This window comes from Gossypium hirsutum, chromosome A10 (genome assembly GCF_007990345.1).
Source record: "Gossypium hirsutum isolate 1008001.06 chromosome A10, Gossypium_hirsutum_v2.1, whole genome shotgun sequence".
Lineage (NCBI taxonomy): Eukaryota > Viridiplantae > Streptophyta > Magnoliopsida > Malvales > Malvaceae > Gossypium > Gossypium hirsutum.
The window spans coordinates 107758971-107775385 of NC_053433.1; the positions used below are offsets into that span (position 1 = coordinate 107758971).

The following is a 16415-nucleotide window of genomic DNA, read 5'->3' on the forward strand; positions in this document are numbered from 1 at the left end:
TGGCATGTATAGGTCAACTTGTATTGATATCTGGATAATGATTTTGCCATGTATAAGTTGTTTTGGAACCATTTGATGTTGGTTGAATTGTGTCATTTTGGTGCTTGATATGCATGAATGGTATGGTTCAAATGGTAAGTTATGTTGAATTGTTAATGGCCATATTTGAGGTATGGTTTGGTAAAATTTGAGTTATGTTTGATAAGAGAAACGTGATCAAATATATGCATGTTTTGGTAAGTTTGTATGTTTGCATTTGAGGTGCCTTGTATGGCATATTAGTTGAATGACTTTGGACTATTGAATTGGTCATTTCGTGTTGGTTTTAGTCCTGTTTTGATGCTTTGAATATGTGTTCTAAAGACCTTTTGATGGTTGCTTGAGTTGATGATGGAAATGGCTTGTTTTTGGGCAAATTCATGTCCACACGACCTGAGACACAGGCGTATGACTCAGCCGTATGTGACACACAGCTAGGCGACACATCTGTGTGCCTTTGTAGGTTTTAATGCATGCAAGTTAGGCTATTACACACCTAGCACACGGCCTGGTACACGGGCGTGTGGCTTGGCCGTGTGACCCCACTCAGAGAGTTACACGGGTAAGAACACGGGCTGGAACACTGCCATGTGTCTCTAATTCGATTGTTACACGACCTGGCCACAACCGTGTGACCCCTACAGTCAAATTTTTTTAACTTTTTCTTATACTTTCCAATTGTTTCCAATTTGGTCCCGAACTATTTCTAATGCATTTTTAGGGCATCGAGGGCTCGATTTAGGGATGATATGTATGTGAATGATTGATTTAAGTTATGATTGTATTGATGTATGAAATGTATAATGTAATGTTCTGTTTGTTCAGTAATACTTAGTAACCCTAATCCGGCGACAAATACGGGTTAGGGATGTTACAGGGACGTTTTCAGATTTGATAGAATCTAACTTTGGTATCAATACCTTATGCGAGTATTGATACTTATGAAAAAAAATATCGATACCCCTACCAAGGTATCGGAAAAACGGTTTAAATCAATATTTGGCAAAAAGCTAAAATGGTATTTGTTCTTACATTAGTATTGATACCTGTGTTACAAAATAACAATATTTGTACATTAGTATCGATACCTACGTTGTTCAATAGGATTTAAATCAAATGAACTTTCATGACTGATAAATCTATTTCTATTGTCTTAAAAAATGCATAATTAAACTTGAATGTCTCTAAAATAATTAATTTAGTAACTGTAGATCTTTCTCGTAGCCATGTATGCATGTGATTAAGTTTCGTTAGTTGATTTAGCATCCTGTAACTCGGGTCTGGTGACTGGGCCGGGTATGGGGTGTTACACATTTGCTACACATGATTTATGATCATTGTTCATATCTTGTGGAGACAGATAAGGGCGATCTTTGTAAAGCTAGTAGTAAACTACGATTTGAGTCCTAGTGGGCACTCGAATAAACTTGTGAGCATGAGGTAAGGTGCTTGTGGGACAATAGTTCCAACCCAATTCTACATAGGCTTGCTTTGTTATGTATTGGTTTACAAGAGTGGGTAGCCAATTTAGAAAGGAGCAAGAAAGAAAATTTGACAAAGCTACATACCAAAGTAGAGTACTTAAATAAAGGTGATAGGGATGAAAAAAATTCGTCTGAGTTGTTTAATGCAAGACTTAGTTAAATTTAGAAGTTAACAAGCAGGAGTTTTACTAGGAGCAAAGGACTCAGGCTAATTGGTTACAAATGGGGGATCAAAATATGACTTTTTTCCATCGTTTTGCCTCGCGAAGAAGGAGATCAAACTAAATTAAAGGGTCGAGTAGGAGAGATGGGAAGATTGTTATAGAGAGTATAGAAATAGGGGTGATTTCTCATGAATACTTTTTCGATCTGTTCACCTCGCGGGAGTTAGGTGATGTGAATCACATTTTGTATGGTGAGGACAATTGTATACCGAGGGACATGAACGCATATCTTGTAACAATGTATGAAAGGGAAGAGGTCTACACGACACTTAAAAGTATGGCCCCAACGAAAGCTTTGGGGTTGGATGGTTTGCCAGCTTTATTCTTCCAAAAATACTAGCCTATTGTGGGTCAACATTTTGGAGAGTTTTGTTTGGACATCCTTAATGGTGGAGCTTCAATAAGGGACAAAAATACAACTCATATAGTTCTCATTCCTAAAACAACTAATCCTGTTAGTTTGCAAAAATTTAGACCTATCAGTCTGTGTTCGGTCTTATACAAAATGATTTTAAAAACAATGGTGAATCGCTTTCAAAAAGTAATAGGTAAAAAATTTATTAATGAGGCACAAAGCTCATTTGTCCCAGGGAGACTGATAATAGGTAATATCATCAATGCTTATTAAATTTTGAATGCTTTTAAGCAAAGATGAAGAAGAAGAAAGGGTTATTTTCCTCTTAAATTAGACATGAGTAAAGCGTATCATAGAGTAGAATGGGGTTTTTATAGAGAAAATGATGCTAAAAATCTGTTTTGTACGATCTTGTGTTGACTCTATTATGCGATGCGTTAGTACTGTATCCTAATTGATTGTTCTTAACAGGGAAGTTGGGGAAGTGATATCACCATCGAGAGGGCTCCAATAAAGTGATCCTCTTAGTCCTTATCTTTTTCTAATTTGTAGTGAAGGTCTTTCCACTCTCATGAGATTGGCTAAGCAGGAGGGTTTCATAGAGGGAGTGAAAGTCTGTTGGTGGGGTTTGGAGATTTCTCACTTATTAATTGTAGATGATTCTATTCCATTTGAGGAAGCCACGAACAACAGAGCTTTAAGGATAAAACAAATTCTAAAGGAGTATGAAAGCACATCGGGGTAGAGTATTAATTTCGGCAAGTCAATGATTTTTTATAGCTCAAATGTTCAAAAAATTATAAGGAGTCAGGTTTTAGAAGTATTGGGGCTCCGGTTCTCTTTGGAGCCTGAGAGATATTTGGGATTTCCCAACATGCTAGGGCATAATAAGAAACAGCCATTTCAAGCACTTAAAGATAAGCTAAGAAATCGCATCAATAATTGGAGCATCAAACCGTTATCTCAGGTAGGTAAGGAGATTTTCATTAAAAGCGCCCTACAGGCAATTCCCAGTTACGCGATTTCATGTTCTTTATTACTAGCATCATTATGCTCAAAAATAGAGGGCATCATAAGTCGATTTTGGTGGAAAAATATGAGGGTAAGAGGGGAATTCATTGGTGTAATTGCACAAAAATGTGTAAACTTAAGAGGAATGGGAGAATGGGTTTTCAAAGTTTAAGGAAATTTAATGTGGCGCTTCTTACTAAGCATGGGTAGCTTTTGATTTATAAGCCAAATTCATTATTAGCAAGGTTCCTTAAGGCTAAGTATTCCCAAACATAGAGTTTATGAATTCTAATCTAGGGGCTTACCTTTCTTTTACTTGGAAGAGTATTTGGGTGGCAAAAGCCTTGTTGTGAAGGAGACTATACTAGTTGGTTAAAAATGAGACCAATATTGACATTTGGGAGGACACGTAGGTTCCTGGTACAGATGATTATAGGATTCATCACAAGGGGAAATGTATCAGAAAGTAAGGTAGCAAATTTATTTGATCCTCAATCTAGATAAAGGAGGAAAAAACTACTTACCCATATCTTTACCTCGGAGGTATCAAATAGAATTATGTGTATTCCACTTACCAATACATCTAGAGAGGGTTCTCTTGTTTGGAGTGGGGAAGCAATGGGAGAATGCTCAGTCAAAAGTGGCTACAAGGTCCTGTTACGAGCATCAAACTCTACCTTGCCTATTGAACTTCATAACAATGTCACAACATTTTACAAATAACTCTGGCTATTAGATTTTCCAGAGAAGGCAAAAATTACAAGTTGGAGGATATTTCATAGTTAGATTCTTAATTTATAAAACTTATTCAACAAAATATTAGTACATTCTCTAGTTTTTCCTAAATGTGCAAATAGCCCAAAGACATTGGAACGCTCCTCCTATGATTGTCCAACTAGTGCAAAAACTTGGAATCTATTGCAAGTTCAATGGCCACAACAAATATCAGAGCTTAGCTTGCAAGAATGGGCTAGCCTATATTTTCTCTAATTATCTTAAACATACATGTGAGAAGGTGGTCTATAATTTATGGCTTCTGTGGTCAGTAAGAAACACATGGGTGTATGATAAAGTTACCCATTCACCTCAGGGTATTGCTAGAAAAGTTTATTTGTATTTACATGAAGTTGAAGTGACACATACATGATTACATGTTCATAAGATAGAGATGGATCAATGGCAACCTATGAAAATAGAATACATTAAAATTAATTACGATGTGGCATTTCAAGCAAATACGAAGAGATCCTATCTGGGAATAGTAAAAAGGGATAAAAATGGATCTGTCCTTAGTTCTAGAATTATTATCAGTAATCATATACCTACTGCTTTTGTGATGGAGACCTTTGCATGCCTTTTGTTTCACCCTAAATCTAGCTGATCCAAGTAGAAGGCATGTAAAGATAAAGTTTGTTTGTTTGGGAGCACTCTGGTAGTGACTTTGCCAAATTTAAAAGCTTTTGGAGAACTCATGTTTTGGCGTATAGAGTATCCACCACTAGAGGTATATCAAGAGTTGGTTCTTTTAGTATTTCCTAATTAAAGGACGAATTCGACAAAAAGAAGAGTAAGACTTGTGTAAGTTACCGCCAAAGGTATAGTAAGCCTAGTTTGTTCAAGTACTAACAAGCAACTTTTGGTAATGAGATCTAATTAGGAACCAACTAGGTTGACTGGTCAAGAAGCATCTGCTCTAAATTATTATTTATGCTCATTCCGTCCTTTGTAGGCCATTTAAAAGGACAAACTCTGGATGTGTTTGACACTTGTCATGGTCCACTAAAAGGTGATGGATATATATAAATGGTGAGAATGGTTTACTGGAGGGTTTTCCTTCCTTGAACACTACTATTTGGTTCTTCTTCTTAAACTTATATGTTTTTTTCTCCTTAATTAAGCTAGAAGCTAAGGCTTTTGAATTAATGAGTGGATGTTTCAACCCTCCGGTAAGTCTGATAGCTTTGCATGTTAAGTTTTTAAAAGAATAAAGGTATTAAGAAGCATATGAATAGTGGGTTGTGAATAAGAGACCTTGTATGGGGTTCATTTGTATTGAGATGTTAGCCATCTGTCTATAAATGGATTTTAATAGTGGTTCTATGTTCTTTAAGCAATTGTTGATGTTGGTTCAAGAAGGATGTTCAAGTTATGAACTCCAAGCTGTAAGATGGGTGAGTAATAGGTGAGTCTCTTTTCTGACTCCAGTATATAAAATTGTTCAAATAGATATATATATAACTTGGGGTAATGGGTAAGTTCGTGAAGCATAATAAAGTGTTACATGTGCAATAATAATATGTATGAAGTATTATCTAAATAGGAATTTGAGTGATAAATGTTCAGGTAAAGTCTGATATGGAAGAATACAAATCAATCAGGAGCATGGATAAATCTAGGCAAGTGAATTCTGAGACCTTTGTGATGCTTCTGGTAGGGCAGTTATATTGCTAACAAGACTGGCATGTCACAATATGAATGTAAGTGTAAGACCATGTGGCTACGACCCATGGTAATATGTGGTACGAAAAAACTCATGGTAATGCCTCTAATATGATGAAAGCTGGACTGCCAAATCAAGACATAAAAATATGTAAGTCCATGTGGTAGAGTCCCGTGACATAATGCTAAGAATGTTCATGGTGATGCCTTCGATGATATGTAATCGAACTAACAGATCACGACATGAAGTTATGAATAAGTCCATGTGGGAGAAACCCATGGCACCTTCTGTGAAAGTCCGCTGAGACAATAAACATGTAACTCTGTATGTTTTCATTATGGCATGGTTTGTAAGCCTTTGTGGCATATTCTATGTCCCCTTTGTGGCGAATTATTAAACACTTGTGTGGCATATGTGGGAATGCCTTAATTGCAGAATTTGGTTATCCGCTTATGAGTTCAGTACTAAGGTCTCTTCAATATATGAAGTTAAGATAAAGACTTGATATGTCTATAATTAACTAAATGTTTCTAAAGGAATGATTCTTGATATGAAAAATGTTTCTATATTTCTGAAGAGGATATGCACTATAGTACTGTACCAGTTTAGAATAATGGGCTTATTCGTAGTCATGAAAGATATCCAGTTTAGAATAATTCGAGTTATATAGTATCCGCCACATCTGAATAGTATCATGTTTTGTTCTAGAGTCATAGTTGTATGTCATCAAGGGTATTCTTATGCGTTGTAACGTAGACTTGGAAATTCTTTTGGATAGTTTAGATTGTTCCTCATCAGTTTGAACACGTATTGGGTTTGTGTCAGGAATGATCTAATTAATAGTCAAAAAATTATTCAGCTCAGTATAGGAATCCACCATTGTAAGATCAGTAAATTGTATCCACCAAGAATAAGAGTCTCAGAACAACTTAGTAATATGCATACAGAAGACAACTTAGTAATATGCATACAAATTCTACTTTTAGCAAACTCTTATGTTGTAATAAATGTGATAAGTCTAGTGTAAATTTGTAAATATTTTTTCTTTGTTTCTTCAATATTGAGATTTTATATGAAATAATAAGAAAAATGTTTTAAGTAAAGAGTACACGTATACTATTTTGAGATTTTACTAAGTGTAATGTGAAGTAATACATAAAATCTGGACCTAGTAATCAGGTCAAGTTTGGGGCGTTACAACAGACCCTCCAGCTGGGGGCTAATCTGGGGTTGCAGAAGGTGTTAATCGAGGGTGACTCTCAAATAGTAGTAATAAAGCTGCAATCAGAAAGCCAAGATTTTTCAAAAATAAATGCTTACATCCTAGATTTGAAAATAATGTTGGGCTATTTTAGGAAGTGTGAGTTTGGTCATGTTCCCAGACAGAGAACCTTGTTGGCTCACTACTTAGCAATGGAAAGATTGGAAAGGGGAAATACTACTTATCTGATGGAAAGAGTGCCAGGCATTGCTGAGAGGGTGGTGGAGGAGGATGAATGCGGCATCACTAAGCGTATGATGGAAAGCAATTATGGTCGAACCAACGGAGCAAATCAGATGTTAAAAGCATGAAAGGGAAGGCCCAAGTGCAACGAACTAAGTAGAGTTGGGAACAGGGTTACTATAAACTCAAAATTATAAGGGTTTTTCTATATATTTTTACCACCTTTTTACTTAATAAATATGTTAATCTCGAGTAATTGTTATTAAAATAAGTGAATTTTACTTGATTAATAATATTGGGCATGAATTTATAAAGTATGTGAAATTGTGCTTAATTACATGATTTCTGTACATATTTTATATTATTTCATGTTAATTTTTTAATATCTGATTTTACACTATGTAGGAGAACCATTGAGGATGTGATTAATGTGAATGAAACATTGACATGCAGACTGCAAGACCATGTAACTTGGGTCATGAGGTTGATAATTTAACCCAAAAAAAGATGTGTTAAAAGATGGACATGTCTACTAAATTATTGGACTGAAAAACTGTCCAAAAAAGGGGGAACTAAAGCCCAATTTCAGCACAAATATATGCATGCTTAAAATCAAGCTTTGGGGTATTTAATTGAAGGTCCTTAAAATTGGAAAATAATCACAAATCAACCTAACAACTTGTTGTTGAAACCGTCCACCCTATGGCTATTAATAGCCTTGGTTTGAATTCTAAGTCATCCCTTTCTCCTTGAAACATGGGCGGCCATGTATGATAGAAAAAGAAGGAATTTAAAATCTATTTTTAGCAAACTCTACCACTTACCTTCACCTATAAATACCATACATCAATCCCTTAGTCCATCATCCCTCACATCCCATTCTCCTCACATTAGCATATTCTCTGTATTCTATTTCCCTTTTCCTTCTCTTATATATCCACCTATCTCTTTTTCATCCTTTAGCCACAAAAGCTTCGTCAAAAGCATTCTTTGGTCGGCCACCGTAAGAACTCCTTAGCAAAAGAAGCATCGAGCAAAACGAAGGAGTGCATAGTCAAAATAAATCCAAAAGGCTGTTGAATTGATACAGTCAGAATAGATCAGAAGGCTGCTGAACTGAATAGAGTTTACTCTTTCCTCTTGTTATTTATTTTAATCATGTTTGCTTTGAATTTATTATCTTTGACATCAACGATGATATTTTAAATCCTATCTTCTAGAATGGTTATGTTAATTCAATAAGATATATTTTATTCATGTTTAATATGTTTAGGCTTCAGTCAATCATGTTTTCAATTAATATCATGATGCATTTCATTCATACATGATTAGGTGTACTCAGATTAGCTGAGCGATCCTAACCAGACGATGGCTAGTAGACACATAATTGAAAAGTGCAATGCTCAATTTAGATCCTTAAACCCGTAGCTCTATTATCTTGCATAGTTTTTAGGTTTATGTAATTAAATTGTTGCAAAAGTAAATGTCCCTATGACCTTACATAAATGCTAAGAAACCCTTAGTTAATATGATCAGTAAAATACATATTTAACTAAGTGAAAGATTTCGAAAAGACTTAATTTGGTTTCCAAACTTAATTTGGTTTCCAAACTCATGAAAGATCGAGTTGCCATGGAAGTATTTCTGAACATTGTTAAGCATGATAAAGTAAATTGAATTGATTAATATAATTATCCTAGCCCATTTAATGTTGATTGTTTTTGTAGCTAAAGCCATTAATTCATACATTAAGGTGAATTGCATCTAGATTAGAATTGCATAGGGATCAACTTTTGCATCTAGTTAATTTTACTTAGTTTAATCATCACCATCCAAATTATTAAGTTTTTAAATCAAATTGTTATTTATAATTTTGCAAATAATCAATTAAGCTTATATAGTCATTGTGGAGACGATAACTCATTTTACTTACTTACTACTTGCATGACCGTGTACAGTTGCACACAACTCGTTACATGTTTTTGGCACCTTTGCTGGGGACTATTTCCTCAATCATTCTTTGTGAAATTATTTTTACAATTTGGTTTTTATTTTTATTTTTTTAACTTTACTATTTTATTTTTTGTTCTTTATTTTGATTTATTTATAAAGTGTTTATAAGCATAGATCGAATCATTGATCTATTACCTGTGGACCCTGAAATTGAGCGGACTTTTAAACAAAGAAGACATCCGAGATCTGCTCAAAGACAAACCGAGATGGACCTTGGAAATCAAAATCATGGACAAGGTAATGGATTCAATCAAGTGCATAACCCAATCTTTATTGTTGATGATAGGAATCATGCCATAAGACAATACGCTATGCCACTCTTCAGTGAGTTAAATCCAGGAATTAAAAGACTAAATATTGAGGCACCCCCTGTAACACCCCTCGCCCGTATTCATTGTAGGAATAGGGTTATGGAGCATTATCGGACTTATAACTCAATTAAATAAACATTTCTCATACATTTTGCATTTCAAATATAAAACATTCACATACATTGATAATGTCCCTAATACGAGCTCACAATGCCCAAAACATGCATTCAGGGTGGTTCAGGACTAAATCGATAAATTAGGAAAATTTTAAAAAACTTAGAAATTTTTTATAAAATACAGAAGACACATGCTCGTGTGGCCCGACTGTGTGTCTCACACAGCCAAAGACACGCCCGTGTCACAGGCCGTGTGGACATACATAATGGGATCACATGCCAATGTCCCATCCCATGTCCAACCCTATGTAACTCTCTGACTTGGGTCACACAGCCAACTACACACCCGTGTGACCAACCCGTATGCCCTTTGAAATGGTCACACACCCCGTGTGCCAGGCAATGTGCTAGGCCGTGCCAAAAATGTAAGGTATACTGACTTATGCCACACGGCCAAGTCACACGCCCGTGTGCTAGGCCATCTGGAGCATATTGACTTGATTTCTAATTTAACACCAAGGGACACATAGTCGTGTAACCTGACCGTGTGTCATACACGGCTGAGACACATGCCCGTGTCTCTCCCCTGTGGACAAAAATAGGCTATTTACCAAGTCAATTTGCCACCCAAATTTGCATACACCTACACCAAACCAAATGGCACACAAAATGGCACAAATAGGTATTCATCCAATCTCAAATAAGCTTAATTCATTCCATAACAATATCAATAATACAAAGTACACAAAAACCACAATGTACCATTCAATTTCATACCAAAACTCATAATCTCAAATCATGAATAAGACCACATTCATTTAAGCATCATCTTACCTAAAATCACATACATGACAAACTTAACTTATCAAACATATGATACACAATTTACCAATTTACAAACTACCTTTCATCACAAGCATTTATAATACAATTACCATATGCATAATAAAGGCCATTTGCATATATATATATACACAACCAAATCAACCAAAATAAGCCAACTCTCATAGCTATATACCAAACCAAACATTAAATGTTTACAAGCCAATCCAAATGGCTAATTTCATTACTAATATATATACCAAAATGATCAAAGTTCCTATACATGCCATATATCCAAAAACATAGATTCAAAAGTACTAAAGTGATAGCTTGATAGAGTGATGAGGTCTCCGACGATTCCCGAATCTGAGCTAGCTTTGATTTCGCTACAAAACATGGAAATATAAACAATGTAAGCTATAAAGCTTAGTAAGTTCATATAATAATAAACTCGTATTATCATACAAACACAATTTAAACAGCTAATCATATCAATATACAACTCAATAAATACACAAACCTATCGCATATTCAATCACAAGGTTAAATGTGAATTTTACAAGTTTCTTCGATTCAAAGCTTATACTGTTCATGTACATACTTGTACCATCTCGAATTAATCTCATAGTCATCCATAACTTTCATATAACCATTGAACCATTTGGAATACTATCGGATACTTGGGAAATCTCGTACCCTAAGTGCCACATATATAGCTGAAGCTATCTCAATCTCATATTGCATATAATGCTCACTCTCGAGCTATCAACGGGTCTGATTACACAAGCTAACGGTCTTGACAAGGCTACACGATGCCGCTCACACAAGCTGACAAGAATCCACAACACACGCCATGTAACTCAGCCACCGGTAGGACGGACCAGCACCCTAATCACATAACCCCTAATAACATGTCATTTGTATCCTAATCTATTCCTAAGGCTCAATCGGGATTTCAAATTTATCGAATCATTCACAATTTATGCAATTTCAAAGCATTTAAAACACAAATATAAAATTGTTTATTACATATGAACTTACCTCGATTGCAAAAAGGGTAAAATAAGTCAATTAGTCCGATACTTTGTTTTTCCCCGATTTAAATCCAAATTTTGCATTTCCTAGTCTAAATGTAATCAAAATTAACTTATTTAATGATCACTCTATTCAATTTAGTCCAAAATACACATTAAGGCAACTTTACACTTTTGCCCCTAATATTTCAACATTTTTTATGATTTAGTCTTTATCTCATAAAAATACAAATTCATTCAATTCAACCCACACCCATGCTAGCCAAATTTCAATTAAGTCTCTAACAGCCCATATTTTTCATTTATTTCACAATTTAACCGCAAAATTTCAACATTTCTCAATTTAATTCCTAAATGACAATTTTCTCAAAAATCACTTAACAAATGTTGTTTATCTAACAACAAGCATACATTTTCTATCATCAAACATCAAAATACACCTATATTCATCAACGAAAAAACACTAAACCTTTAATAGTTTTACAAATTAGTCCCTGGGCTAGCTAGATTAAGCTGTAACGATCTCAAAAACACAGAAATCATTAAAAACGGGACAAAAACCATACCTAATTGAGCAAGGATAGCATGGACGAATCAAAGAGATGAAAAATGGCCTCTTTTGCCCTAGGTTCGGTTGAAGAAGATGATAATGGGATAAAATTTTGTTTTGTTTTACTTGTTTTAACTTTAATTACTAAATACCAAAATTAACCTTTAAAATTAATTCAATGTACAATATTACCAAGCCATTGTCACCCACTATCATATTATTGGGATATTTATCACATAAGGACCTCCAATTTAAAGTTATATAGCTATTAGAGACCTTTAACTAATAGAACACAAGTTTTACACTTTACGCGATTTAGTCCTTTTTATCAAATTGAACATTCAAACGATAAAATTTCTTAACGAAACTTTCACACAATCATACTATCATACTATAAAAATTAAAATAATAATAAAATAATTATTTTGATTTTGGATTTGTGGTCTCGAAACCACTATTTTGATTCGACTAAAAACGGGAAGTTACACCCCAATTCGAATTGAAACCATTTATGTTTCAAATGCTCCAAATGGTGGGCTAGTTCAGTAGTATGCCCATGGAATATCCACACTTACACCTTCGATTATTCATGGAGGTGATTGATTCATTTAAGTTAGCTGGTGTGACTGAAGATGCACTGAGGTTAATATTGTTTTTGTACTCGTTGCAAGATCGAGCATGAGCATGGCCGTAACACCCCTAACCCATCTCCATCACCGGATTAGAGTTGCAGAGTATTACCGTACAATAAGAAACATTTAACATCCAATCATTTAAATAAATTAAACATATCATAATCCATTCATTCACATGCACTTTGTTCCATTCATTCACATGCACTTTGTCCCTAAATTGGGCTTTCGAGGCCCTAAAAATAGCTTTGAAGCAGTTCAGGACTAATTTGAAACAAAATAGAAAAGTTCAGAAAAAGTTGCAAAAATTAGGAAACTGAGGTCACACGGCCGTATGGCCAGGCCATGTAAAATCTCCCCAGGCCGTGTAACTTTTGTACAAGGGACACACAACCGAGTCCTTCCTCACTCGTGTAACTCCCTGAGTAGGGTCACACGGCCGTGTCACATGCCAATGTGCCAAGCCATGTAACTCTCTGAGTTGCCCCACATGCCCGTGTGCCAGGCTATTTACTAGGCCATGTAACTTACTATCAAGAAGCATAAGCTACTACTTGGCCTTCTTGCATCAAAACATAACCTAAACCATTTAATGAAGCATCACTATAAATCACAAATTCCTTACCGAACTCTGGCTAAACCAATAGAGGGGCTTCAGTCAACAACGCTTTCAACTGATCAAAGCTTTGCTGACACTTTTCAGACCATTCAAACTTAACTATTTTTTTGAAGCAATTTCGTCAACGACGTAGTAATCATTGAAAATCCTTTAACAAATCTTCAATAGTTTCAATATAATATGCTTCCGTATGGCCAGGCCATTTAACTTTCGAAAAATAGACACATGGCCATGTCCCATCCCATGTCCTCACCCGTGTAACTCTCTAAGTAGGGTCACACGTTCATGTCAGATGCTTGTGTGCCAGACCCTGTAACTCTCTGAGTTGCCCCACATGCTCGTGTGTCATGCCGTGTGCTAGGCCGTGTAAATCACTAACTTAGAACCTTTAGAAATCACAAATGACACACAACCGTGTTGTCAGGCTGTGTGTCTCACATGGCTATGTGACAGCCTGTGTCTCAGGCCGTGTGAATCCAAAATTTTACCTAAAATCAAACCATTTCCTAACAAATTCAAGCATAGACATTCAATCCATTTGTGTACACTTTCAATGTATTAATGCATCATTCAAATACACATAATCATGCCAATTCAAACAACCTAATTCACCTAACCAATATGTCATTCAAAGGCACCTCAAATGCATCCAAACAACACCTACCTAAACATGTTCATATTACCACATTTCATGCATATAAACCTAACTCAAACAGGTACTAAAACATACCACAAATGACCATTCTCAAACCATTAAAGAACCTTCCTTACAATCATTTACAAGTGACCAAAATGACATAATTTGGTAAGTATCAAAGTGCACCAAACTAACACAACTTCTAAAGGCTTATACATGCCAAAGCACCAACAACACATTCATCAAAATACCATTACAAATCATCCCATACATGCCATTATAAACCTTGGCTAAATTGCTCAAAAACTATTAAATTGACAGTTGGATAGTATGATAGGCTTCCAACGAGCTTCCAACCAAATCAAGCTCTTGATAATCTATAAAACAAGGAAATCAACTACGTAAGCAACAAGTGCTTAGTAAGTGCATATAAACTTAAACACAACTTACCATTTCATTTGCATAATGTATAAAGCTAAGTATAATATCAACTAAAACCATAAGCTTGGCATAAGCCTATATAACATCACCAAATTCACAAGTTAGTACTCTTGCACATGGTTCAAATGAATCCATCCATAAACAAGTAAATTTTCACATGTAATCACACCATTTAGTTCATAAACCCTTTTCATAAGTTCATGATACATTCCATTTGAACACTTACCATTTCATTTCCTTTCATACTCATTGAACCGTTTAGAATTACATCAGATACTCAAGAAAGCTTACACAAAGTGTGCCTTTACATATAATTGTAACATTTCCTTTACATCATTGCTCACACAAGTCGTGAAATGGGCATGCTCACACGAGCTGTGGGTAAGAATGTAAGCTACACGATGCTGCTCATATGAGCTGTAGAGAATCCACAACAAATGCAGGACCTCATTCATCCGTGTGACATTCAAGACCAGCACTCGAAACATGAAATCCCTAATAACATGTCATTTGTATCCTAAGAATTCTTAAGGTTCAACCAGGACTCGATATCCGTCAATTCGTCATAGCATTGATGCATTTATATACTGATTCATTTACATTAAAACAATATAATAAGCATTCAATTTAGATAACATTAAAACTATGACAGTTCATATGAACTTACCTCGATAATTAGAGCTTAGAAGTTAGATCAAACTTTTAACTTTTCTTCAATCTAAGTCCAAACGTGGTTTACCTTTATCTAAATAGGTAAATTTTAATCAACTAAATACTTCTAGTATTCAATTTCATCAACATTTCATATTTATGCAAAATTACTAATTTGCCCTTAACATTTTAACTTTTCATAATATAGTCCTTAAGCTTATAACTTAAAAGCTAACCATTTTAATCTAAATCCATGTTAATAAAATATGCAAAGGACCTTGAACCAACTCATGTTTACCATCATTTAACAATAAAACCCTAGAATTTATACCTTTAACAATTTAATCCTTATTTCTAAAATTCATCAAAAATCACTTAATAAAACTTGTTTATTTTTAAAAAAAGATTCATAATATATCAATTAATATCAAAAATAATTCAAATGCATTCATGGAAAGTCCCTCAACCTTTAACAGTTTTGCAAATTATTCCCCAGGCTAGTTAGATTAAGCTAAAACGAACTTAAAAACATAAAAATCATTTAAAACGGGGTTGAAATCACATACCATGCAAGCAACAAGCTTAACCAAATGCTTCAAGCCTTCTTTAATGGTGGTTTTAGGTTAGAAAAGATAAAAATGATAAAGATGATAGTTTGTCATCTTTTAATTTCTTAACATTTTTATTTAATTATCAAATTACTTAATTAACCTTTAAAACTATCAAAGGTTCATTAAAACCTATCCATGCATATCCACTAACTCATTAAATGGTTTTTTTACCATTTAAGTCCTTTACTTTAAGATTTCATAGCCATTGGACCCTTTTAACTAATAGAACTCATCTTTTACACTTTTTATGATTTAGTCCTTTTCACCTAATTAACCATTTAAACATCAAAATTTCTTATCAAAATTTTAATACAGCCTTAATATAATTCTGTAAACATTAAAATAATAATATAATAATTTATTCGTCAGAATTTGTAGTCCTGAAACCACTATTTTCGACACCTCTAAAAACGGGTTGTTACAATGGTTGAATTCATTGCTACCAAATTCAATATCTACTTGGCAAGAATTAGCAGAAAAGTTTTTGGCAAAATACTTTCTACCGAGCAAAAATGCAAAGTTACTTAATGAGATAACTACTTTCTAACAATTGGATACGAGTCTTTATATGAGGTGTGGGAAAGGTTTAAAGAATTGCTTCATAAGTGTCCTTATCATAGGATTCCTCATTGTATCTAATTGGAGACATTTTATAACGATCTCAATGCACATACATGATTAATGGTAGATGCTTCTGTGAATGGTGTGATTTTTTCTAAGTCTTATAACAAAGCTTACGAGATCGTCGAGAGGATCGCAAGCAACAATTACCAATGGCCGAAAAATTGAGCAGTTTCAAGAAGACAAGTAGCCGGAATGCATAAAGTGGACACACTGACTTCACTCTCTGTTCAGGTGTCTTCTATTTCCTCAATGTTAAAATAGTTTACCACTAATGGTTTAAATAATTTTGCAACTCAATCACCAAGTTAGTATGATGTAATTTCTTAGGTATACTGTGGAGATGGTCATTCTTTCAAG

At 34.6% G+C, this 16415-nt stretch overlaps 1 non-coding gene across 1 annotated transcript; it reads right to left on the bottom strand.

The window, feature by feature from the left end:
* Positions 1 to 15950: 15950 nt before the first annotated feature.
* On the bottom strand, positions 15951 to 16057 carry LOC121208762 (small nucleolar RNA R71). Its single transcript, XR_005903887.1, has one exon. It is a non-coding gene; the product is annotated as a small nucleolar RNA R71 (small nucleolar RNA).
* Between the last annotated feature and the right edge of the window lie 358 nt (positions 16058 to 16415).